Source organism: Rana temporaria, chromosome 9, assembly GCF_905171775.1.
Source record: "Rana temporaria chromosome 9, aRanTem1.1, whole genome shotgun sequence".
Lineage (NCBI taxonomy): Eukaryota > Metazoa > Chordata > Amphibia > Anura > Ranidae > Rana > Rana temporaria.
Genome location: NC_053497.1, coordinates 144,063,449 through 144,090,396, shown reverse-complemented (window position 1 = coordinate 144,090,396; position 26,948 = coordinate 144,063,449). Strand labels below are relative to the sequence as shown.

Below are 26,948 nucleotides of genomic sequence, written 5' to 3'. Positions count from 1 at the left end.
ACCAAATGAACATAGGGGGTTACGGAATTTCAACCATCTATAAGCTTCTGATAACACAACTAGAAGTTGGAGCTATGTGCCCAACAAGAAGCTGGGAAAGGGAATTAAACCAAATATTACCAGAAATTATGAGAAATAAAGTTATAGATTATGTACATTCAACATCAATAAATACCCGGATAAAAGAAATGAATTTTAAATTATTAGTTAAGTGGTATTATGTCCCAGCAAAACTACACAAGATAAACCCCCAGGTCTCACCCTTGTGTTGGAGGGAGTGTGGGGAGGTGGGAACCCATGCCCATATCTGGTGGCAGTGCCCTAAAATCCAACAATATTGGAAACAAATATTAGAATTAATAAAAGAGATCAGTAAAATAGAGATTATTTTGGAGCCTCGGCAGTGTTTGTTCCATGCAACAACTATGCCCAGGAAAAAATTGTGCCTATTTTACTAAACATAACAAAATTACTGATTCCGAAAAAATGGAAGGAAAAACAGGCTCCGTCAATACAAGAATGGTTAAGGGAAGTAGAAAAAATTAGAAATATGGAGGAAGACCAGTATTGGGAAATAAACCAGAGAGAGGCAGGGATCTGGAGAGGTTGGGTGGACTTTAAGCAATCCCAGCCCTATCAAGATCTTCTATGCAGGGAAGATAGGATGTAGGTATACCTGAGGGTTTAGTACCTCTGGAGAGAGAAGGTGGTCACCCCTTGAGGGGTTATTTCTCATTTCTCTTTTTTCTTGCCCTCCCCCCCCCTTCTTTAAAAATTTTTTTTTTTTTTTTTTTTCTCTTTTTCATTTTTCACAGAGACTTAATAAGGAATCAAATAATGATTTGACACTGAATAGGAAAAGAAGTGGGCGTGGTGGGGTCACAGGGTTTTTTTTTTTTTTTTTTTTGTGTTAATGAATTTTTCCCCCCTAAGAGGAGGGGAAAAGGTAGAGAAAATGAAAATAAATGGATTTAGTCACTGGGAATAAATATAAAGGTTAACACATAAAGATATGTTGATAGGTATCACGAAAGGGAGAAGAGGATAGAGATACACGTAGTATTCAATTCCTCTTGCCCTCCCTCCCCTTTTTTTTTTTTTTTTTTCTTTTCGTGCACGAGTGGATTTGGAGGGGAAAATTGTTATTTAACTTTTCCCCCTTAAGGAAGAGAAAATGAAAATAAATTGATTTTAGTCACCGGGAATAAATATAGAGTTAAACACATAAAGATATTTTGGTAGGTATCACGAAAGGGGGAAGAGGATAGAGATACATGAAGTATTTAAATATTTTAAAGTATTCAGTCATACACAATGAGAACAGATAACTTATGGCAAATAAGCAACATATATCAGGATAATCGAGTATTGTCATATCAAAAAATTGACAAATGAAACACTGGGCTAGATTCAGATAGCCCGGCGTAAATTTCTGCAGGCGCAACGTATCTCAGATACGTTACGCCGCCGTAACTTAGGGCGCAAGTTCCGTATTCATAAAGAACTTGCGCCCTGAATTACGGCGGCGTAGCGTATGTGGTCCGGCGTAAGCCCGCCTAATTCAAATGTGGATGATGTGGCCGTGTTTTACTTAAATTACTTGTGACCCCACGTATTTGACTTTTTTTTTCCGAACGGCGCATGCGCCGTCCGTGAAAGAATCCCAGTGCGCATGCTCGAAATTACGCCGCAAATCGTCAATGCTTTAGACGTGAACGTAACTTTCGTACAGCCCTATTCGCGAACGACTTACGCAAACAACGGAAAATTCGACGCTGGCCCAACGTCCATACTTAACATAGGATACGCCTCATATAGCAGGGGTAACTTTACGCCAGAAAAAGCCTAACGTAAACAATGTAAAAAAATGCGCCGGGCGGACGTACGTTTCTGAATCGACGCATCTACCTAATTAGCATATTCTTTGCGTAAATCGACGGAAGCGCTACCTAGCGGCCAGCGTAAATATGCAACTAAGATACGACAGCGTAAGAGACTTACGCCAGTCGGATCTTAGCCAAATTTCGGAGTATCTTGCTTTCCGAATACAGAAAGAAGATACGCCAGCGCAGCTTTGAACTTACGCGGCGTAATCAATAGATACGCAGACATAAATTCTTTCTGAATCTAGCCCACTGTCTATCAAACATATGTAGACGTCATGTTATATCGATCTTGCGCAATTGATTATACATTTGTACTTATGTAACTGGGCTTGTACTTCAATGTTCGCTGATCACAAGGGAAACCCGTTAGTCTAAAGAGATGTCATAGACCAGGGATATGCAATTACCGGACCTCCAGATGTTGCAAAACTACAATTCCCATCATGCCTCTGCCTTTGAGTGTCATGCTTGTGGCTGTCAGAGTCTTGCTATGCCTCATGGGACTTGTAGTTCTGCAACAGCTGGAGGTCCGCTAATTGCATATCCCTGTCATAGACTGTCTCATTATGGAACCGGGGGGGGGGGGGGAGGTTTGGGGGGCTTGGTTTTGAAGAACAGATGTGCTGGGGTTGCGAACAAAAAACTGAACAGGAATTATTAATTGTATTAAATTGTATTCTATATACTATGAAAATAAAATATTTTAGAAAAAAAAACGAACAGGAAGAGCCCAAACACTATAAGTGCAGGATATAGCAATGATCATGTAAAAATGTGGGGACTGGGAAGATGTGAGGGACATGAGCATGTTTTAGAGGACATGTCTGGCATCTGGTGCTGGTGTCCTGTCGATATGGGTCCCCCGTCGGATAATGCCCGGGCTGGATTGCGCAGGTTGAGTTATCAACACGTAGAGACTCTTGGAAGTTGAGCCAGCATGCCACCGTGTGTAATTTTAGAGGGGTCACCACGCGCCACACAGATCCGTACCTCCACATCTGCTGTCTGACAAATACGATGGTCCCATTCTGCATGCGTTGGGGAATTATTGGAATTATTTTCATGAGTATCTAGCAAAATGCCCGTAATTTCTCATTGACCATATGTCGTTCATTCTATTTTACTACCTGGGTTGGGGATTTCCAGGCTCTCGCTATGGCGAGTCTGGTTGCCGTAAAAAGATGCATTCCCAATTGCTGCTCCGGTAAGAGAAACCCCCCAAAAAATGTAAATAGATCGCCTGTCATTTTTACTGTGCAAAAGATTAACGCAGATGTGACCACCCTTTGCCTTCAAACCCGCATCAATTCTTCTAGGTACACTTGCACACAGTTTCTGAAGAAACTCGGCAGGTAGGTTGTTCCAAACATCTTGGAGAACGAACCACAGATCTGTGGATGTAGGTTGCCTCAAATCCCTATGTCTCTTCATGTAATTCCAGACAGACTCCACGATGATGAGATCAGGGCTCTATGGGGACCAAGCCATCGCTTTCAGGACTCCTTGTTCCTCTTTACACTGAAGATAGTTCTTAATGACATTGGGTGTATGTTTGGGGTCGCTGTCCTGCTGCAGAATACATTTTGGCCCAATCACACTCCTCCCTGATGGTATGGCATGATGGATAATCATGTCCCTGTATTTCTCAGCATGGAGGACATCATTGATCCTGCCCAAATCTCCAACTCCATTTGCAGAAATGCAGCCCCAAACTTGCAAGGAACCTCCACCATGCTTCACTGTTGTCTGCAGACACTCATTGACCATTCTCCAGCCCTTTACCAACAAACTGCCTCCTGCTACAGCCAAATATTTCACATTTTGACTCATCAGTCCAGAGCACCTGCTGCTATTTCTCTGCACCCCACTTCCTATGTATTTGTGCATAGTTGGGCTTCGGAGCTTTGTTTCCACGTCTTATCCACAAAATCATAGGAACTGGGGGCCCCAGGTGGGGAAATACACCCAAGTTGTATGTCAAAAAGCCCCCGGCAGCCATGTGCCTTAAAGTGGTTCTAAAGGCTCATGTTTTTTTACCCTCATATATTCTATGCATGAAGGTATGCACGGGAGGGGGTTGGGGGGAGTCAAGAGCGTCGGTGGGGGACCCAAAAAGAGGAGAATCTGGGCTGCTCTATGGAAGACCATTGTACAGAGTAGAGGTCGACCGATATATCGGCCGGCCGATATATCGGGCCGATATTCAGTCATTTTGGAGAAATCGGCATCGGCCGATTATTATCCAAATGTGGCCGATATTTAGCAGATCTGCATCAGCAGAGTGTGGAGAAGGAAGGAGGAACATGGGGTTCCCCCTCCTTTCTCCACACTGTCTGCAGAGCAGTGCAGTGTGTGTGAAGGAGAATGGAGCTGTCGGACTGATGTCGGGGTGGGCGGGACCCGGGGTGTGCGGGACTCAGCTGTCCAACACCAGCCAATGGGATGAGATCATTGGCTGGATAGCTGCTGGGTCCCGCCCACCCCGGGTCCCGCCCACCTCCAACATCACGATGAATCTGAGCTCCTCTCTCTCTCTGCTCTCACAGTTTCACAGCACATAATGTAGCTGAATGTGTGAAACTCTCTCTTCATACAGTTTCACAACTGCTGCAGAGAGAAAGAGGAGCTCAGATTCGTTGCGATGTTGAAGGTGGGCGGGACCCGGGGTGGGCGGGACTCAGCAGCTATCCAGCCAATGATCTCATCCCATTGGCTGGTGGACAGCTGAGCCCCGCCCAACCCGGGTCCCGCCCACCTTCAACATCGCAACGAATCTGAGCTCCTCTTTCTCTCTGCAGCAGTTGTGAAACTGTATAGAGAGTTTCACACATTATCCGCTACATTATGTGCTGTGAAACCTGCCAGTGCCATCTGCTAATGCCAACCAGCCAATGCCATGCCAACTAGTGCCACCTGCCAATGCCAACTAGTGCCATCTGTTAATGCCATCCAGTGCCACCTGTCAATGACATCCAGTGCCACCTGCCAGTGGCAACGCCATCCAGTGCCACCTGCCAATACCATCCAGTGCCACCTGCTAATGCCATCCAGTGCCATCCAGTGCCACCTGGCATTGCCAATGCCATCCAGTGCCACCTGCCAATGCCATCCAGTGCCACCTGCCAATGCCACCCAGTGCCATCTGCCAGTGCCATCCATTGCCACCTGCTAGTGCCAACTAGTGCCACCTGCCAAGGCCATCCAGTGCCACCTGCCAATTAGTGCCACCTGCCAGTGCCAACCAGTGCCATCTGCCAGTGCTAACTATTGCCAATTAGTGCCACCTGCCAGTACCATCCAGTGCCACATGCCAATTAGTGCCACCTGCCAATTAGTGCCACCTGCCAGTGCCAATTAGTGCCACCTGCCACTGCCACCTTAGTGCCACGTGCCAACCAGTACCACCTGCCAGTGCCATTCAGTGCCACCTGCCAATCAGTGCCATCTGCTTTTGCCAATTGGTTCCATCCAGTGCAATCTGCCAGTGCCAATTAGCGCCACCTGCCAAAAAATAAAAAATCGGCCTAAAATATCGGCCGCAAAAATCGGCATCATATATCGGCCATCGGCCGCCCCAAATTCTAAATATCGGCATCGGCCAGAGAAAAACCCATATCGGTCGACCTCTAGTACAGAGCAGGCAAGTATAACATGTTATTAAAAAACAAAGCCTTTAATATCACTTTAACCACTTAAAGAACCGCCTCCTGCACATATACGTTGGCAGAATGGCACGGCTGGGCACAAGCACGTACCTGTACGTCCTCTTTAAGTGCCCAGCCGAGTGCCCGCGACCCGGTCCAAGCTCCGTGACCGCGGGACCCGATCGCCGCTGGAGTCCCGCGATCGGTCCCCGGAGCTGAAGAACGAGGAGAGCTGTGTGTAAACACAGCTTTCCCGTTCTTCACTGTGGCGCGGTCATTGATCGTGTGTTCTCTGATATAGGGAAACACGATCAATGACGTCACACGTCTAGCCCCGCCCCCTACAGTTAGAAACACATATGAGGTCACACTTAACCCCTTCAGTGCCCCCTAGTGGTTAACTCCCAAACTGCAAATGGCATTTTCACAGTAAACAATGCATTTTTATAGCATTTTTTGCTGTGAAAATGACAATTGTCCCAAAAATGTGTCAAAATTGTCCAATGTGCCCGCCATAATGTCGCGGTCACGAAAAAAAAAAATCGATGATCGCCTCCATTTGTAGTAAAAAAAAAAAAAAAAATGCAATAAGACTATCCCCTATTTTGTAAACACTAAATTTTGCGCAAACCAATCGATAAACGCTTATTGCGATTTTTTTTTTACCAGAAATAGGTAGAAGAATGCGTATCGGCCTGAACTGAGGAAAAAAAAAAAGAAGTTTTTTTATATATTTTTGGGGGATATTTATTATAGCAAAAGGAAAAAATATTGTTTTTTTTTCAAAATTGTCGCTCTATTTTTGTTTATAGTGCAAAAAATAAAAACCGCAGAGGTGATCAAATACCACCAAAAGAAAGCTCTACTATTTGTGGGGAAAAAAGGACGCCAATTTTGTTTGGGAGCCACGTCGCACGACCGCGCAATTGTCAGTTAAATCGACGGAGTGCCAAATCGCAAAAACTGGCCAGGTCCTTAACCCGCATTTTGGTCCGGGTCTTAAGTGGTTAAGAGCATAGAACATCAATCTGCTGCTTCTCCTTTCGCTGTCCAGTCAGGCATCAGGGAAAAATCAGGTCTCGTCCCCTGCAAGACGGGGCTGTGCTATGTGGCAGAGCTGTGCGAGTCTCAGGACTGGCTGGACAGAAAAACAAATCCCATGGCAGCTAAAACAGTATATATGCATTTCAGCTGCATATTCAGCTATTGGCTTGAAATTCAGGTGTCCGTCATATGTATAGCTAAATTACAATTAAAAGATCACATCTCCCTAAAAGTATAAAAAATAAATAAAAACAAAATACAAAGTAAAAACGAAAAGCAAACAGGCAGTAGCACAAATAATACCCCAAGATTCATTATTTATGCCAGGATAGGGAAACACTCTCTCCATGTATAATTGATAGGGAATGAACACGGTATCTGTACCGTGATACCGGATCTGTACTTAGTAAAAACAAGTTCAAATTAGAGATACAAATCACACCCAAGTAAACTAATCAACGCACATCAAAACGCATGTCAACACACAAAGGAAACATGCATTGACGCGTGGCAATGTACCTGCCCAATGCCAAAAAAAATAAAACATAAAAAAAATATGGGGGCTGCCATTGCTAAACCGTTTTTAAAAATGCTAGTTGCCCGACTGCCATTTGGCAGTTATAGCAACCCTGTGGGTTTAATATGTTCGAAACACTGAGGCTCCAGTCACAGTTGTGCAACAGTCAAAGCCAAGGTCAACGGCCAAAGTCAACAGCCAAAGTCGTATCCAAGTCGTGCCCATCCAAAGTTGCAATGGAAATCACACAACTTTGGAGTCGCACAACGTGAATGGAGCCGGACCCAAAATAGGCATGCAAATCTAAAACCTGGGGCCGATTTGTTCCAGGTCAGTGGCTCAAAAAGTACTACAGCCAGAGACAGCTCTGATACTAGCAATTTCCAAAGGAACAATAGCTAAAAAGTTAGTCAGCAATCGAACAAACAGTGTCTTATCTCCCAAGGACATAAAAACATTGTACAAATGTATAGTCTAAAGCTGGGTTCATACTGATACCAGATGCGGCTCGCAGCAGGGGTCTGGTGTGTCCCTGTACTCTGTTTCAGGGACGAATCAGGGATGACATTTTTGCCTGAATTAGGCCCTGAAAGAGTGCCAAAGACACACAGCACTCCTGTGCAAGCCGCTCCGCAGCCGCCACGGAGATGTGGGAACCGGCTCCATGGAGAGCCGGTGTTCTGCCGAGCTGGTTCCTCCTATCGATATGGTTCCCTCCGGAGTGCGCAGGCGCAATCTGAGCCGACGGAAAACTCTGAGCGGGAACAGCCGTTCGTCAGCTACAGACGAGCTCTCTCCCGATGCCTGATTATACACTGTATTAGTACACGCCGCTCTTTACAGCAAGGGGCCGATGTGATATTGAGCAGTCTTTGGGGGATGGTTTTCTCAAAAAACAAGACGTCTCACATCTGCCCCTTGCTGTATAGAGCGGCGTGGATAACCAATCAAAAAAGCACTGCACAATATCACATCCGCCCCTTGCTGTGTAGAGCGGCGTGTACTGTATAAGCTGACATCGGGAGCGAGCTTGTCTAAGCTGACAATCAGCTGTTGAGGCTCTGAGATCTCCGTGGCCTCCTACTGCGCATGCACCGCTCCTGGCTGCGCCTGCGCAGTCGAGGCAGGAACCTATCTGATGGAGGAACCAGCTCGACAAGACACCGGCACAATCTGCTGTCATGCAAATTGGATGCGAGGAAACCCACATCCAATTCACACTAGTGTGAACCCAGCCTAAGGCCTCTTGCACATAGATCTGAGCCTGTGAAACAAAAATACCACCATACTTCCCCTGTCCGGGAAGCTCGGGTGCCATGTACAGCCGCCCATAGAGTGGATGTGTATAGTGCTTGATGAGTAGAGTCTACAGGCATGTATGCTATACTTTTGTTTATATGAGCCATTGCTGTCTATGGGTGGCTGTATGCAGTATTTGTTTTTTTTTCTTTCAATTCTTTATGTAGCAAAAAAGGAGGGTTACAAACAGCGTACATAGCACCAGGGTTTTCTGTGTGGGGAAGCTACACCAGGATTTTCCTTGCATGGACTCAGACACCTGTGTGCACGAAGCCTTATGCCGCGAACACACGATCGAAAATTCCAACAAGAAAAGTCTGATGCGAGTTTTAGTCGGAAATTCCGACCGTGTGTATGCTCCATTGAACTTTTACGGTTGGAATTTCCGCCAACAAAAGATTGAGAGCTGGTGCTCTAAAATCGGAAAATCCGCTCGTCTGTATGCAATTCCAACATGCAAAAAAAAAAACATGTATTCTCAGAATCAAGCAGAAGAGCCAAACTGCCTATTGAACTTCATTGATCTTGGCTCGTCTTACGTCTTACGTCTTGTACATCACCGCGTTCTTGACGGTCGGAATTTCCAAACAAAATTGTGTGACCGTGTGTATGCAACACAAGTTTGAGCCAACATTCCGTCAGAAAAAATCCACGGTTTTCTTGTCGGAATTTCTGATTGTGTGTACGCGGCATTAGCCCACGTTCACACCCAGGGCCGGTTTGAAAACGTGGGAGTTCAGCTGAACTCGCAAGACTTCATAAACTGCATTTCAGTCTGTCTTCAGGGGCGATTTGACAGACATATGTGCGGGTTCATGCACAGATGTCTATTCAAGTCGCCAAAAGTAGTGCAGGAACTTCTTTTTGGAATTGGTGCGGTGCCGCAAAGTCAGAGTCGCACCGATTTGGACAGCGCCGTTGCCGGAAATGGACATCGATTTAACATACGATTTAACAAGTCAAATCGGCCCAATGTGAACGTGGTCTTATGATGCATTCATTTTATTGGGTGTTGAGTGGCTGGAAAGGATATTCTCAGAATCCCAGCTAATCACTTTTGTTTCCGCCAAAACAGTTTGGTACTCGCAGTGCTTCCCCCTCTAAAGGCACCAACATCCCATGCCTCTAAAAGGATCTTTGGCTGGGCATCTAATGTCAGTAAGCAGCTTAGGACTAGCTATAGACAAGGCAGATGTCCCTCTGTGAACTAGAGAAGGGGAGACATCAGCCCCCTACTCAACTGCAACAAGACCCGTCTCTGGATTCAAACCATGTATGAGGTTCACTACTTCCTTTCCGCTCCTCCATGAAGGATCATAGGCAGTCGTAAGACATTTAGAAAATCTCTCTGAATGAAAACTATTGTTTCAGATGTCAGAAGTCACTGAATTCATCCCAAAGTGCACCTATAAAATGACCTGAACCTTGCCAGGCATCTAATTAAGGGTAGCATCAAGCTGTTTATAGCCGTCTGAAGGCCATTTATAGATAGAACACACCATCCATCTGACATTGGAACAATCTGATACGAGTGATTTTTTCCTAACCCAGTGGTAATCAGAAAATATATGTTAACTAAATACACACGCAGCAATATCAACCAACTGCAAAATGTTCCAATCAGGTACGATGCATACTAGCCCATTATGCTTTTATATTGCAGGGGAACAAAGAGGAAGTGGAACCTATCAGGGTTTACTTCCTCTTTAACCGCTTAATCACCGCCCTATAGACGATATACGTCTACAAGGCGGTTCCTTAACTCTGGGAGGACGTCCATGGACGTCCTCCCAGAATCGCGCGCACACGGGAATGTCCGTGACCGCCAGGTCCGGACAATGGCGGCCGCGTGATCGCTTCCTCCCTCTCCTCTCTGTACCGAACGGTACAGTGCGAGAGGAGAGGGGAGAGAGCGGATGCAGCACGAGTGCAGTGGGCTGGATCTGTGACAAATGCAGTCACAGATCCAGCCATCCATCCCTGCCCCATACTAAGACTACTCTACTGTGCAATACTCTGCAATACCCCACACTACTCTGCAATACCCCACACTACTCTGCAATACCCCACACTACTCTGCAATACCCCACACTACTCTGCAATACCCCACACTACTCTGCAATAAGGATGAGCTCCGGCGTGTTCGCATTGAACACGTGAGGAGCCCGCCAGGAAGTCGGCACCCGCACTGCGCTAATCACAGCCAGGCAGACATTTCCCAATCTCTGCAGCCGAGCATCGGGAAATGTCTGCCTGGCTGTGATTAGCGCAGCGCCGGTGCCGTCTTCCTGGCGGGCTCCTCACGTGTTCAATGCGAACACGCCGGAGCTCATCCTTACTCTGCAATACCCCACACTACCCTGCAATACCCCACACTACCCTGCAATACCCCACACTACCTTGCAACATCGCCTATGGGGATTTTTAAGTAGCGAAGTTTGGCGCCATTCCACGAGCGTGTGCAATTTTGAAGGGTGACATGTTGGGTATCTATTTACTCGGCGTAACTTCATCTTTCACATTATACAAAAGAATGAAGAAAAAATACTAAATTTGCTAAATTTTATAACAGAAACATAGAAAATTTCATTTTTTTTTTATAGAATTTTCAGTCTTTTTTCTCTTATAGCGCAAAAAATAAAAAACCCAACGGTGATTAAATACCACCAAAAGAAAGCTCTATTTGTGTGAAAAAAAGGACGAAAATTTCATTTGGATACAATGTTGTATGACTGAGTAATTGTCATTCAAATTGTGAGAACACCGAAAGCTGGAAATTGGTCTGGTTATTAAGTGGGTTTACGTGCCTGGTGGTCAAGTGGTTAAAGTGGCCCTTCAGTAAGGATGAGCTCCGGCGTGACATTTCCCGATGCTCGGCTGCAGAGATCGGGAAATGTCTGCCTGGCTGTGATTAGCGCAGCGCGGGTGCCGACTTCCTGGCGGGCTCCGCACGTGTTCTATGCGAACACGCCGGAGCTCATCCTTACCCCACAGTAATTTTTTCAACTTTCCATCTCTTAAATTTTCTGCCCTTGTTGTTTTAACTTTGGATAGTAAAGAAAAAACATTCTGCCAGTAAATACCTTATACAGCCCACTTTCTCTTTCTTGTCTGGAAAAAAACCTAGGCATACGACATCATCCACAGCTCTCAGTCTCGTGAAGGTTTGCCAGAAAGCGAGGGGGGTGAGTCATAAGAGGGCCAATGACAGCTGTAGAGCTGGAGGTGTGCCTCTGTGTCTCTTTTATGTAATCTTCAGGCCTAAAATTTTTATTTTTAAATACGTAAACAATAAGAAACTTCCAAAACAATCGTGGCAGTGAAGTGGGTTGGGAGATCTTTCAGGTGGGGATCTTCTGTCTATAGGAGCTGCCAAAATATGGATCACACCTGTTTATTCCGTGTCACCCTGTCCAGTGTCACCCTAGAAAGAGGTAGGAGTCCTATTTAGCCATCACGCCGCCAATGACAGAAATAAATAGATCGTTCATTCAGGTGGCTTATGTTATGTTTATAGATAGCATGCTATATGGGTCAGGGTCTCTGTCGCTTGGCGAGCCAATCCTGAGGCAGTGTGACTGGCGAAGGAGCGACACCATAAAGGCAATGCTGTGATCAAGCAGCACACAGGGACCTTTACATTGATGGGGGACTGGAAATTGCCTTATTAGGAGTTAAAACATTGAAGGGAAAAAAAATTGACTTTCCAGTCATGAAGAGCAGGGACATCAGTCAAGGCCAGCTGATCATTACTCTTCATATAATAAAACTAATTTAATGAAATATTAACCAATAGGGGAGCTTCCCGGGCCACATGTGTCTGTCCCTGGAAATCAGTGCCAGCAGGGACCTATGGTTGTGAAGAGAGTCCCCAGAAACTGTGCACGGAGATAACCTTACCAAGCAAAAGACGGTGCAGCACTTCCTGTCCTCCGCCTCCGGGCCCGGCTCCCCCCTCCTCCAGCTCTGTCGGTACAGCTGGGATGTGCGGCAGCGCTCCGTTCCGGGCCGAGCTCACAGCCGATCCTCCTCCTCCTCACAGGGCATCCTGCAGCCTCCGCTGTCAACAAATTCCCTCGTCACTTCCGGACTGCCCCCATGGCAACCGGACCGCTTTGTGCATCATGAATGGTGCCCCCCGGAAATGTCTCCTGACAATTTAGTTCCTGCTATTTTTTGTTTGCTTGTTAGGATGGATGGAATAAAGAAGGAATAACATTTCTGTCAGGTGTTTATTTCTGCCTGTGACCCCATTGAGGAGTTTGACCCTCATTTCCTGTGCTTGTGATGTCTATAGGGGAAATGGGGGTGTACAGTTGTCACTGGGACAGAAAGGCAGAGAGAACATGAAAAAAACATTTGTACAATTTCCAACCCTTCGACACTCCTCTATGCGTAGCTCCCAACTGACCCTGATTTTGAGGGACTGTCCCTGATTTGGAACAAAGTCCCTCTGTCCAGCAGCAGCCCGTCCATTAGGGGCGCCGCCCCCTCTATCCATGGCCACCACATCCTAATTAATGCTCAATCATCCACATGCCGCTACCCCCTATTAATCTGTTTGGCCCCTTTCAGGATGCTGGGCGCATTAATTACAGCGGCATCGGTGGGTTTTTTTTAGGCACCTGATTAGAGCCAGAGGTTCAAATAGGCTTCAAAAAAATCATATACCTGTCACCCGATTGGCTGAAGAGACAGGCGATCCTATTGGACGCCTAGGAGGGGAGGAGACACACGTCATAAGCAAGGTGGAGAAGACACAGGAGCCGCTGCCCAATGGCTGCCCCAATCCCAGCCCAATACAAAGTACAAAGCTGGCATCGCCTTCAGGACAATTAAAGCGGGAGGAACCTCCCATGCATCATTTGTAGCTATAGGTAAGCCTATAATAAAGCTTACCTATAGGTACTGTAAAAATCGCCTAGACCTTCACCATTTAGGAGTTATTTACTGTACATGCAGCCGGTGTTGACGTGGTTTGATTTTCTGCCGAGTTACCTATTTTGTCAGGACACCAGTGACGTCACCGATGCATGCGCTATGAAGGAGTCAGAGTCCATCAGAGTCCTGTCCTGTAAACGGCAGCCCCCATGCGCATGCACAGGAGTGACGTCATCGCGTATGAAGCCAGAAGAAAGACTGGGTGAAGATAAAAGCCTTGTCGGCACTGACAGTGCACCGCTGGAAGGCTTTGTTCTAATGTAAATTCACATGTGATGCATACTAGCACATTATGGCTTTACCTTGCAGGTTGCAAAAAAACAAAACTACCGCTTTAAAGGCAGAGAGTTTCCAAGTTTGCGCCTCACTTCCAATTCTGACAGAAAGTAAGGGAAAATATCTCCAACAGAGACACATGTGTTTTTGTCTGTGTCCTGTTGAAGGGAGATTTTTCACCACTTCCTGTCCTGATAGTGATGAAAACAGTCCTGGTCCCTAGTAGGGGCACCAACATCAATACAAACCCAACAGCATGTCCAACCAAAAGGTTCACTAATGCATAATGCAGACGGCCCGAAAATTGTCCGAAACAGGTTGGTTCGGCGACTGGCTTCCATCGAACGGCCATGCTGGAAAACCGCTAACTGGTATGTTCTGACGGGGAAGGAGGGGTCCCCCTGTCAGAACACAATAGCACAGAGGGGAAGATCGCTGTACTAACATCACTAACATTGTTTAGTTCAGCAATCTGTCAGTTTTTTTTTCAGCTTGCTTGGTTGAAGGAAAAAAAAAAAAACGTAGTGGGGCAGATTCATCAAGAGATACGACGGCGGATCTCCTGATCCGCCGTCGTATCTGTGAGAGCCGACGGTCGGATCTGTGAGATCCCACGGTCGGAGCTATGCGACTGATTCATAAGAATCAGTTCCGCATAGATCTCCCTTAGATCCGACTGGTGTAAGTGACTTACACCAGTCGAATCTTAGGCTGTAATCTCCCGCCGGCCGCTAGGTGTCGTCGCTTTTTTTTACACGTCGCATATGCAAATGAGGAGAACCGCCGATTCACGTCCGTACGCCCGCCCGTCGCTCTTTTTCAACGTCGTTTGCGTTCGGCTTTTTCCGGCGGATAGCTACCCCTGCTAATATGAGGGGTAGCTAATGTTAAGTATGGCCGACGTTCCCGCACCGAGTTTTAAATTTGTTACGTCGTTTGCGTAAGTACGTCGGGAATACGGATGGCCGTAAGTAACCTAGCCGCCCAAAACAATGACGTCCTAGCGACGTCATTTGGAGCATGCGCACTGGGCTTTTTCGCCGGCGGGGCATGCGCAGTTAAATCGGCGCGGGAACGCGCCTGATTTAAATTGTACACTCCCCCTAGCCGCGGAATTTGCATTCCGCCGGGGGGAGTTAGGATCCGACGGTGCAATTTGCGAGGTAAGTGCTTTATGAATCATGCACTAGCCTCGCTAAATTGCACCAGCGGATCGTAAAACAGGTAGATCTGGCGGATCTAAAGATCCGCTGATCTACATGAATCTGGCCCATTGTGTGTACCAGGCTTAGGGCCAGATTCACAGAAGAGATACGACGGCGTTTCTCTGAAATGCCGTCGTATCTCTCAGAGTATCTATGCGACTGATTCATAGAATCAGTTACGCATAGATAGCCCTAAGATCCGACAGGTGTAATTGACTTACACCGTCGGATCTTAGGATGCAGTACCTCGGCCGCCGCTGGGTGGAGTTTGCGTCGTATTCCAGCGTCGGGAATGCAAATTAGCAGTTACGGCGATCCACAAAGGTTTTTCCCGTCGTTACGTCGGCGCAAGTCTTAGTTTCCCGTTGCAAAATTAGGGGTACTTTAACATGGTGTAAAATTACTCCACCATGTTAAAGTATGCCCGTCGTTCCCGCGTCGCTTTTTTGTTTTTCCCGGCGTAAGTACGTTAATTTTTTGTTTTTCCCGGCGTAAGTACGTTACGCACGTCGCGATTCACAAACACGGCGCGCCGCCGTAATTTCGCGCAAAGCACGTCGGGAAAATTGCGAACGGAGCATGCGCAGTACGTCCGGCGCGGGAGCGCGCCTAATTTAAATGGTACCCGCCCCATTTGAATTGGGCGGGGCTTGCGCCGGACTTGTTTACGATACACCGCCGCAAGTTTACGGGTAAGTGCTTTGTGGATCGGGCACTAACACTGAAAACTTGCGGCAGTGTAACGTAAACGGGTTACGTTACACGGCCGCAATTCTATGTGAATCTGGCCCTTAGCTTTTAAAAAAAAAGAACCACTGTCACACTGACATTTTACGCGGGTTACTATCTATCAAGTTTAATCATTTAGGAGCAGTTGTAAAAACGTCTCGTGTACATGGAACCTTAGACTGTGTGGCCAGTAGAAAAATAAATGCCCCCATTGATTCTACTAAGCTTACCTCTCGATCCTGTTCCACTATGACACACTTTCTGAGTCTTTAACGTCCAAACCCCAATGGGTTCACACTCCTACTTTCCATAAGCATTTTAAGTGAGCTCTGAAGCCATTCTGCAGAAAACACTCCTTTACCCAAACACAGGAGGCTCACATCACAATGATTCCCAAAGATCAAAAGGACCTTAACCAATGTTTTAGTTATTGTCTAAATTCATTGATTTATGTCAATTTGAAAATGTATGCTAAAATTATTGCAAACAGACTGACACCCTACATATTACACTTCGTACACCCGGAACAGGATGTGTTTGTCAAGGAAAGTGCAAGCTAGGAACATTACAGTTATTGCACTGCCTCCTTTTGGTAGATGATGAGAAGGAAATTGACTGCCTTGACTAGGGATTTCTTTGCATGACTACAAAAAATTGCCTTACTTTCCTCTTTGCGTGATACATTTCTGGCTCATTAAAGTGGAGGTTCACCCAAAAAGTTAATTTTTAACATTAGATTGAGGCTCGTTTTGTGAAGGGGAATCGGGTGGTTTTTTTTTAAATCGAAGCCGTACTTACCGTTTTAGAGATAGATCTTCTCCGCCGCTTCCGGGTATGGGCTGCGGGACTGGGCGTTCCTATTTGATTGACAGGCTTCCGACAGGCTTCCGACGGTCGCATACATTGCGTCACGATTTTCCGAAAGTAGCCGAACATTGGTGCGCAGGCGCCGTATAGAGCCGCACCGACGTTCGGCTTCTTTCGGCTACTCGTGACGCGATGTATGCGACCGTCGGAAGCCTGTCAATCAAATAGGAACGCCCAGTCCCGCAGCCCATACCCGGAAGCGGCGGAGAAGATCTATCTCTAAAACGGTAAGTACTGCTTCGATTTAAAAAAAACCACCCGATTCCCCTTGACAAAATGAGCATCAATCTAATGTAAAAAAAAAAAATTTGGGTGAACTCCCGCTTTAAGATTCCACTACTGAAATAATCTGTGTCAATGGATCTCTCTCCCTCTAATCCTGTTATCATCTGTAATGATACTTGCCAGGGATGTCCTCTTTCGCCATACCTTTATATCCTGGCTAATGCTATAAAGCACTTGACTACAGCTCAAAATAACAACCCAAATACATTGTATATTGATAGGCAACAATCACACCAAAATTCTATTTACTGCGTTTCCTGCTATACTTCAGGATTTTACATTTTTGGGGCCTTTTAGCAATTTTGTAAATACTGATAAATCAGTTCTCTTCCCAAAAGCTTTCCTGGGGCCCAAAAACAGCATTTGTTGGATAATTTCTTCCTTCCAATGGGCTTCCAGGGTGATCAAAAATCTAAGAGTCCCAGCGGACCTTTCACATCTTTATATACTTAACTATTCACCTCTCTTACACAGTGGTCTAGCCTAAAACATTCATTATTGGCTGTAGACAACATTTTAAAATTGGATACCCTACTGTGCTTGCTCCATGCTTTTCAAACCTTGCCAATCTCTGTCCCACAAAGTTTTTTGGCATCCCTGAGGCCGCGTACACACGGTCGGTCCAAACCGATGAAAACGGCCAAAAGTCCAGTTTCATCGGTCCAAACCGACTGTGTGTACGGCCCATCGGTCTGTTGTCCTTTGGACAAAAATTATAGAACTTGCTTTAAAATCGAATCGATGGACCGCTGCCCGATAGGTCCAAACCGATGGTTAGTACACAAAAGCATCGGTTCAAAACCTGCGCATGCTCAGAATCAAGTCGACGCATGCTTGGAAGCATTGAACCTCATTTTTTTCAGCACGTCGTGTGTTTTACGTCACCGCGTTCTGACCCGATCGGATTTTGAACTGATGGCGTGTACGCACATCAGACCATCAGGCCACTTCAGCGGTGAACCGATGAAAACGGCCCGTCGGAGCATTCTACCGTGTGTACGCGGCCTCAGATTTACATTGCTACAATACATTTGAGACAACACCCATGTCTATGTTATTAAGTACTGATAAAAAGGAAACAATCTGGGGCCTTGAGTCTCTAAGGCCCCTATCACATGGGCGGACCATTTAGGTCCGCCTGTCAGTTTTTTAGGCGGACCTGAACGGGCGCTCCATGCTCCTCTATGGAGCCACGGATGTCAGCGGTGACATGCCCGCTGACATCCGACCTGCTCCGATCCGCCAAAGTGTGATGGAGGAAAACCCTACTTTTTCATCCATCTGGCGGATCGGATGACAACCGTCATCATCTGATCCCCATAGTGGAGAGCAGCGCTCTGAGAGGCCGGTCCCTGGTCAGTGTGCAGAGACAGACCTGTCATCTGCCTGCTCAGCGGGGATCGACGGAGCGATTCCCGCTGAGCAAAGCAAAGCCCACAAAGGGCCCTGTGTGAAAGGGCCCTTACATGTTTCCCTCTACTATAGGTCTGCCCTTCCAGCCCATACAGTAAAACCTTGGTTTGAGAGTAACTTCGTTTGAGAGCGTTTTGCAAATACAAGCAACATGTTTTAATAAATTTTGCCTTGATATACAAGCAATGTCTTGATATAAGAGTAGCGTCATGTCACAACTGAGTAAAAAAAAGAAGAGAGTAGTCTCTAAGTGTAGCAATATGGTTACATTTATTGAAGGTACAACATTTAGCAACTTATTGCTACACTTAGAGGTGCCTCTCTTCTCTTTTATGCCCCATGCTTTGATATACAAGTGCTTTGGATTACAAGCATGTTTCTGGAACTAATTATGCTTGCAAACCAAGGTTTTACTGTATTTTGCATTGCATCTTCAGAAGCAAAATAAACTCTTGGTTGACATTGCTAACCTGCTTGCCATCCTCAAGATCGTCCACCACTTTCCCACATTCCTGTCTGTATTCCTGCTGTTCTGTGAATCTGAGCAGTTAGAACTTGGGTTATCTCTTCTTCAGCCTACCACATTCCTTGGCTGGGTACATGGATTTCCTGGTGCCATCATGAAAGTTCTTTCTGGATTAGGGTTGCCACCTCATACCTTTAAAACTAAACACATATTAATTACACAGGTTCTGAGGCTAATTTAATGCAGGTAAGGCACTAAGTGAATTTAATTGCCACTGTAATCAGCCACAGAACCTGTGTAATTAATGTGTTTGGTTTTAAAGGGATGAGGTGTCAAGTCAACCCTATTCTGGATGCTTGTGTCCACCTAATACCCTTAATACCACCTAATACCCTTAGGCCCATTTCACACATGCGGACCGTTTGTCCCTTTATAATCCATCCGTTGACGGATGAAAAACTGATATCAATGCATCTCAATGGAAACATGGATGTAAATGGATGACATCCGTTTACATCTGCTTCCGTCAACATCCGTCTTTTGGAACGGATCAATGCCCTACTTTTTTATCGTTAAAAAAATCATTCAGACAAAAAATGGATGTAAACTGACAAAAGGTCTGTTTTTGCATGAGAGAAAAGCTCTGGTACTCAAATGGTTAAAGACTCTAGCTGGCAGATGTAAAAAACTGATGTAAAAACGGATGAGAAATAGATGTAAACTTTGCCTATTTTTACTTGAAAAAAGTGACTGAACTGATGAAACGAACAGTCCACATGTGTAAAAGGGGTCTTACATGGGATCTCAGCCCCTTCCTCCGATTTCATAAATTCTTAGCCCAATTTCAAAAACAGGGTACCATGTGTATCTTATTATATTTGGCACTTTATGTCTTTAGAAGAAAGTCCTTTGCTACCTTATTACTTTGCTATACATTCTATTGCTACATTGTGTTAGCCCCACCCCTCCCCTCTAAATTAAAAAACTGTCAGAAGGACCTGGGTAGACAATTGCAAGAAACTGGTCTACAAGAGGCTTTTACCCTAACTCACATTGCCCATGTTGCAGTGGCGGTGCGTCCATAAGGGGTGCATGGGCGCCGCCCCCTCCCTCCTGCCACCGTTCTATCATCAATAGATAGATTCATGCATTGCATGAATCTATCTATGGTCGCCGTTGCCACCCCCTCTTCAGGTGTCCGGACCCTTTTCGGCGCCGGGCACCTGATTTACAATGGCGGGGGTGTTTTTTGGAAGTGCTTGATTAATAGGAGCCCAAAAATCTGAACAGCGGGCGCCATGCTGGGCGTTCGCTGTTTACTCAGCTGTGCGATAGCAAAGCAAAGGAAAGTTACCGGTCACCTTATTGGCTGAAACATCAGACGCTGGGATTGAACGCCTGAGAGAGGATGGAAGAAGACATGGAGAATGTGCAAGAGACCTCCGCTGACCCGCTCCGAGACAGGTAAGTGCAGGCAGCATCTGAAGGGACACACTGGAGGCATGTGATGGGGCACACTGGCAGCATCTGATGGGGCACACTGGAGGCATGTGATGGGGCACAGCAGCGGAAATTGATGGGCACAGTGTCAGCAATTGATGGGCAGTGTCAGCATTTGATGGGCACAGTGGCTGTGTTTGATGGGCACAGTGGTGGCAATTGAAGGATACAGTGGCTGCTTTTGATGGCACAGTGGCTGCATTTTATGGGCACAGTGGCTGCATTTGATGGGCACAGTGGCAGCATTTGATGGGCACAGTGGCAGCATTTGATGGGCACAGTGGCAGCATTTGATGGCACAGTAGCAGCGTTTGATGGGCACAGAGGGTGTGTTTGATGGCACAGTAGCTGCAATGGATGTTTTTTTTTCAGTTTGTTTGCGCCCCCCAAAAAATTTTGAGCACCAGCCGCCACTGATTCTGGAACTACTAGAATTTGCCCTGAGAAATAACTTCTTTCAGTTTGCAGGGGGCTATTACCAACAGGTGAGGGGTATATCTATGGGTGCCCCTTGGGCACCAGCATATGCCTTTAACCTGAAACCAATAAGTGCAATCAACGTGTAAAGAAATCAACAAATCATGCAAAAAACATAAAAAAATGTACAGTAATATCAAAAAAAGTAGCCGCCATCTCTAAAAGTGTTTTCACTCCAGTTTAGGACAATAATAAGAAACTAAAAAACAGTGCTGCGCTAATAAATATTGTCAGGTCACCTGCGGACAGGTGACAAATGCACCCCGATGGAGACAGGGGTGCACCGCAAGGTAGTGAACCCAATAGCAGACTGCTGCAGATGGACAGGAAACGTGAACCCAAGATTCCCCAGGGCGCGGAGTCTAAGGTCCAGCAGGTGTTCACCAGAGCCTCTAGGGATAAGGATGGCCTTCGCTGCAACTGAACCCAGGTCGCGGCCCCTGGGGTCCCCCAGGTCAAGCTCCGTAGGGAGAGAGGGGAAGCAGCCACTGAGGACACAAGGGATGGTGATGTGTAAGCCGAGGTCGGGGCAACAGGCAGACAATGGTAACCAAGGGACAGGCCAAAGGTCAGGGTCACAGGCAAACAGGAGTAGTCAGAGACGAGACAAAATCGGTACACAGAAAGGTAAACGTAGCACACGGCAGACAGTAACACAAGCTAACAAACAAATTTGAACATCAAAGCCGACCTGCAGTGCACTAGTTAATATAGACTTCTTGGAATGGCCTGGGGTGGAGCCATACAGGGAGGAGAGCTGATAAAAGGCAGCCAGAAAAAGAGTCAGGTCTCTGATGGACACATGGAGGAGAAGGTAAGCTGACAGTACCCTCCCTCCTACGAGACCTCCCCCTTCCCTGCCTGGGCCCGGGTTTAGAGGGAAACTTCAGATGAAACTTCTTTAACAGACGAGGTGGAAAGACCTCCGATGCAGGGGCCCAAGACCTCTCCTCAGGGCCAAAGCCTTTCCAATGAACAAGGTACTGAAAAGCGCCTTTACAGAGTCGGGAATCAAGAACTTGACTGACCTCGTATTCCTGATTATCCTTGCACCAACCCTCTCTCATCTCTTCAATTTCGGGCATGAGGGCTGGAGGCACATAAGGAAATTCCCACCCGTAATCCATGGCCACCTTCTTCATAACAATGCGTTGAAGGCGAGCCAGTTTTGGCAAGGTACGGGGATGTCCAAGTCCTAACAGGACAATGGCGTCTGGCGCTCTCTTTGCAACAGGCAAGGCAGCAGGCATGGGAACAAACTCTTCAATAACACTGGCGCTTGGAACCTCAACTCCCCATTTTAGCTGCGGAACGACTGCCTGTGGCGCGGCATCCCCGGCACGTCTCTTGTGTTTGCGGGGTTTGAAAGCAGGGGAGGTTCTGCCCCATTGTGGCTCAGAAAGGATAGAGTTGAAGGAAGAAGAAGAACAGCAGATTCAGGCGTAGTATAGGGAACAGTCCTGCTCCCACGTGTAACACTTTCTGGTCCCAAGACCAGGAACACCGCGTGGCACGCGCACCCTGGCGAGGTAGGCTATAACGCCGGGGCACTGTGGTGCAGTCACCCTAAAGGTGCCACACATGGCGAAGAAGACCCAGACTCAATGGCGTCTGCCCCATAAATACCCTCTCCCAGCATGCCCAGCGAGGAAACTCCCCGATGATTGGTTGCTGGGAAAGAGCACCCAAGTCTTGACTTCACTGCTGCCACCTGTCGTCCTGGGGTGGAACTACACCCCAGGAACAACAGAATGAGCCAACAGCAAAGCCAAGCTGAGACAGAGACCCTGTTTTGAACACATTAATCTTGATCAGAGTCAACTAACACTCTGATCCCACTTTAAATTTAAACAGCAGCGGTACTTGGAAGTAACCAGGCGCTACATATGAAAAGTTCAGGGAGAGGGGCTATTCTCATAGGCTGCTCAGGAAGACATGGAGGAAGGCCTTAAGCACTGAATGTGATAGTCTTTTTCAGGACTGTATAGATAATGTGCCATGGCACAGCAGAGAACAGACGGAATCAATTAGGTTCATTACAAAGTTCAGGTCACAGTGGCAGGAGGTGAGATCGGCACTGAAAAAACCCTGACATGTTATGGATTCTAACCCTTTGATTGCCAGAACAGTAGGAACAAGGCCACAGATCATAGCCCGCAGAGCTAATAATCCCAGGGACATGCTAGTCCACTCTGAGTACACTAGAAATACTCCTGAGAGCTGGACACTGAAAACAATGGGCATGTACCCATGTGGGTCCTTGTAAAAAATTATATCTAGTAAAATAAATGGATAACTGAAAATACCCTTATGGTTACCCCTTTCAGGGAGGTCCATGAAGGAATTACAAAAGACCTTAGACCCCTTTCACACTGGGTCGATTTGTAGGTGCTATAACGCTAAAAATAATGCCTGCGAAGCGACCTGAAACAACCACCCCGCTAGCAGCCGAATAGTGCAGCGAAATTGACGATAAAGCACCACTTTTCCGCCGCCGCCGCCCCCCCTGTTTAGCATATCTGTGTATAAAAGCTGCATAAAGCTGTATTTTGCTCCCTGGGGTTAATTCCACTCTATAGAGTCAATCTACCCCTGTCTTGATCCTGTGACTACCCCGTCAATTTTGAATTGGGCGTCGCCACCCAAAACTGAAAATGACTAGTTTCAGAAGATAGTATGAATATATAAATTGAGGTACAGGGAGAGCACCCCCAGCTGGTCCTGACGAAGCCTAAGTGGCAAACTGCATTGATTGATTGATTGCAGCATCCATGTTACATAGTCCTGGGCTTGCAGACAAAGGGCTTGGCAACTTCCTGTAGGCTATGCAGGTCAGACTTAAGAGGTGCCATGGATTTTTCCAAGGGCCTGGGATTGCCTTTACCATTTAATCTGTTAATCTACAACAAGGGTCTCCAAACTATGGCCCTTTAGTTGTGCAGGAACTACAATTTCCATCATGCCTAATCATGTCTGTGAATGTAAGAGTTTTACAATGCCTCATTGGATGTGTAGTTTCGCAACAGCTGGAGGGCAGTAGTTTGGAGATCCCTGATCTACAAGGACGTGAACAATAAGTACTCTAGCCTTGTGGTCACCAGTGGTGGCCGCTCCATAAGAGGTGCAGGGGTTCTTGCCCACCTAATCACCATGCACCCGGCCCATAATCTCCATGCCGGGCGCCAGACGCATGGATTTCCATTTTTTTTTTTTATGTAGAAACACATGATTAGGGCCTGGGGCTCTAATTGGCTTCACTTGTGTGACATTAGTGAATCAATATTCGCTATTGTCTTCCTGCTTCTCCTCCCGGCTAATCAGGAGGCGGGTCATAAGACCGGACTGGATCGGAGGAGAATCGACCCGATCGGCCGGGAAAGCAGCCAATGCCATCTGTGACCTGGATCCAGGGCTGGCTGGCTTATGGGCGAGCAGAAGGACATGTGACTAGGGGGGTGAGGGTTGTTTGACATTGCGCACCCCCCCCCCCAAAATAGAGTACCTGCCACCACTGGTGGTCACATTATAGTTATATACTGGATATATATATATATATATATACAGTACAGACCAAAGGTTTGGACACACCTTCTCATTCAAAAAGTTTTCTTTATTTTCATGACTATGAAAATTGTAGATTCACACTGAAGGCATCAAAACTAAATATAAAACTAAATAAAATATATTTCATATTCTAGGTTCTTCAAAGTAGACACCTTTTGCTTTGATTACTGCTTGGCACACTCTTGGCATTCTCTTGATGAGCTTCAAGAGGTAGTTACCTGGCGCAGCACCCCATCACTCTCCTTCTTGGTCAAATAGCCCTTACACAGCCTGGAGGTGTTTGGGGTCATTGTCCTGTTGAAAAATAAATGATGGTCCAACTAAACGCAAACCGGATGGAATAGCATGCCGCTGCAAGATGCTGTGGTAGCCATGCTGGTTCAGTATGCCTTCAATTTTGATTAAATCCCCAACAGTGTCACCAGCAAAGCACCCCCACACCATCACACCTCCTCCTCCATGCTTCACGGTGGGAACCAGGCATGTAGAGTCCATCCGTTCACCTTTTCTGCGTCGCACAAAGACACAGGGGTTGGAACCAAAGATCTCAAAGGACTCATCAGACCAAAGCACAAATTTCCACTGGTCTAATGTCCATTCCCTGTGTTCTTTAGCCCAAACAAGTCTCTTCTGCTTGTTGCCTTTCTTTAGCAGTGGTTTCCTAGCAGATATTCTACCATGAAGGCCTGATTCACACAGTCTCCTCTTACCAGTCCTAGAGATGTGTCTGCTGCAAAAGGTGGAAGAACCTAGAATATGAAATATATTTTCAGTTTCACACTTTTTTGTTATGTATAATTCCACGTGTTCATTCATAGTTTTGATGTCTTCAGTGTGAATCTACAATTTTCATAGTCATGAAAATAAAGAAAACTCTTTGAATGAGAAGGTGTGTCCAAACTTTTGGTCTGTACTGTATATATATATCCAGTATATATGCTTGCATTGACCGGGTGGAGGTGAGCTCCTTGGACTGACTGTGTTATCTGGCATTGTACTATGGTCAATGTCAAGTACAGCTTGATTACTGCTACTGGTGAGTTATGCCATGTACACACGATCAGTTTTTCCCACAGGAAAACCATGGTTTTTTTTCAGCAGGAAAACGGCTGAAACTTGTCTTGCATACACACGGTCACACAAATCTTGTCTGAAATTCCGAACGTCAAGAACGCGGTGACATACAACATGCACGATGAGCCGAGATCAATAAAGTTCAATCGGCAGTTCGGCTCTTCTGCTTGATTATGAGCATGCATGTTTTTTTCGTGTCGTAATTGTATACAGACGACCACGATTCCCAATAGGAATGTTTCCTGTCGTGAAAACTGAGATCCTGATCTCAATCTTTTCTTGGCAGGAATTCTCACAAAAAAAGTGTGATGGAGCATACACACGGTTGGAATTCCTGACAAAAAGCTCACATCGCACTTTACTTGTCAGAAAAACTAATCGTGTATAGGAGGCATTAGCTCTTTCCAACAGTGCAACTGCATATTTACTGGGGTTGGACCCACCAGAGACTATCAGTTTCCCTTGCATGTATGGACAACTTGAAATATTACATATTCTTGAATAACTTACGTCATTGGTCGATATAAAACCTGTAGTCCTAGCAAACAAACCACAGTGGAGGGTTAGGGAATCTGCACTTGGGACTGGGGGAGGGTCATAGTTGGACACATCAGTTTATGTATTGCAATACACAGACTGGCACATCCACTGCCAGCATGGGTATTTATAATGCTCAGTTGCTCACATAAAACTTTGTGGTGGACTGGATGTGGGCCATAGTTTGAAGACCACTGCTTTATTTGCATGTAAACCTTGACCATGAAGATCTCTTATTGCTCTCTTTTGGTCATTGAAAGCATTTTGTCACGTCTGTTTGATAAATGCAAATATAAGTATAAGTATAAAGTATAAACTTAGGCCCAGATTCTCAAAGGGCTTACGACGGCGCAGCGCCATGTACGCCGTCGTAAGTCCTAATCTGGGCCGTCGTATCTATGTGACTGATTCTTAAAATCAGTTACGCATAGATTTCCATTTGATCCGACAGGCGTAAGTCTCTTACACCGTCGGATCGTAACTGCAATTTTTTTTCCCCTGCTAGGTGGCGCTTCCGTCGATTTCCGCGTTGAGTATGCAAATTAGCTAGATACGCGAATTCCCGAACGTACGCGCGGCCGATGCAGCAAAGTTACGATGTTTACGTTAGGCTTTTCCCGGCGTAAAGTTGCCCCTGCTATATGAGGAGCAGCCAATGTTAAGTATGGCCGTCGTTCCCGCGTCGAAATTTAAAACGTTACGTCGTTTGCGTAAGTCGTCCGTGAATGGGGCTGGACGTCAATTACGTTCACGTCGAAACCAATGACGTCCTTGCGACGTCATTTGGAGCAATGCACACTGGGATATTTTATGGACGGCGAATGCGCAGTTTGTTCGGCGCGGGGACACGCTTCATTTAAATGATACACGCCCCCTACCCGCCGAATTTCAATTACGCCGCGTGATTTACGCTACGCCGCCGCAACTTTACAGGCAAGTGCTTTGTGAATAAAGCACTTGCCTGAAAAACTTGCGGCGGCGTAACGTAAATCGGATACGTTACGCCGCCGCTAAGATACGCCAGTCTACGAGAATCTTGCCCTTAATTTTTCCTTATGGAAAAGTTAGGGAGGAACAGATTCAGAAAATCTCTCTGGAGGCCCGAGAAATATAAGAAGCCCAGTAACAGTTTTAGAATGCCAAAAATGTGAAATTGTGTGTATACCTCAGTTTGTATGGTTGTGCAAATGCGCAACAAAAAATAAAATGTAGCGTTACACACAG

At 46.2% G+C, this 26,948-nt stretch overlaps 1 protein-coding gene across 2 annotated transcripts in view; it reads right to left on the bottom strand.

Moving 5' to 3' along the window:
• The window catches only part of ZER1 (zyg-11 related cell cycle regulator), a 106,516-nt gene extending 94,056 nt beyond the window's left edge, over positions 1-12,460 (bottom strand). The window contains exon 1 of one of the 2 annotated variants that reach the window (XM_040324725.1): positions 12,291-12,460. The gene's annotated coding sequence lies outside the window, so the exon portion shown is untranslated. The remainder of the gene's footprint in view (positions 1-12,290) is intronic. The other variant, XM_040324724.1, reaches the window with a different exon arrangement.
• Positions 12,461-26,948: the final 14,488 nt, after the last annotated feature.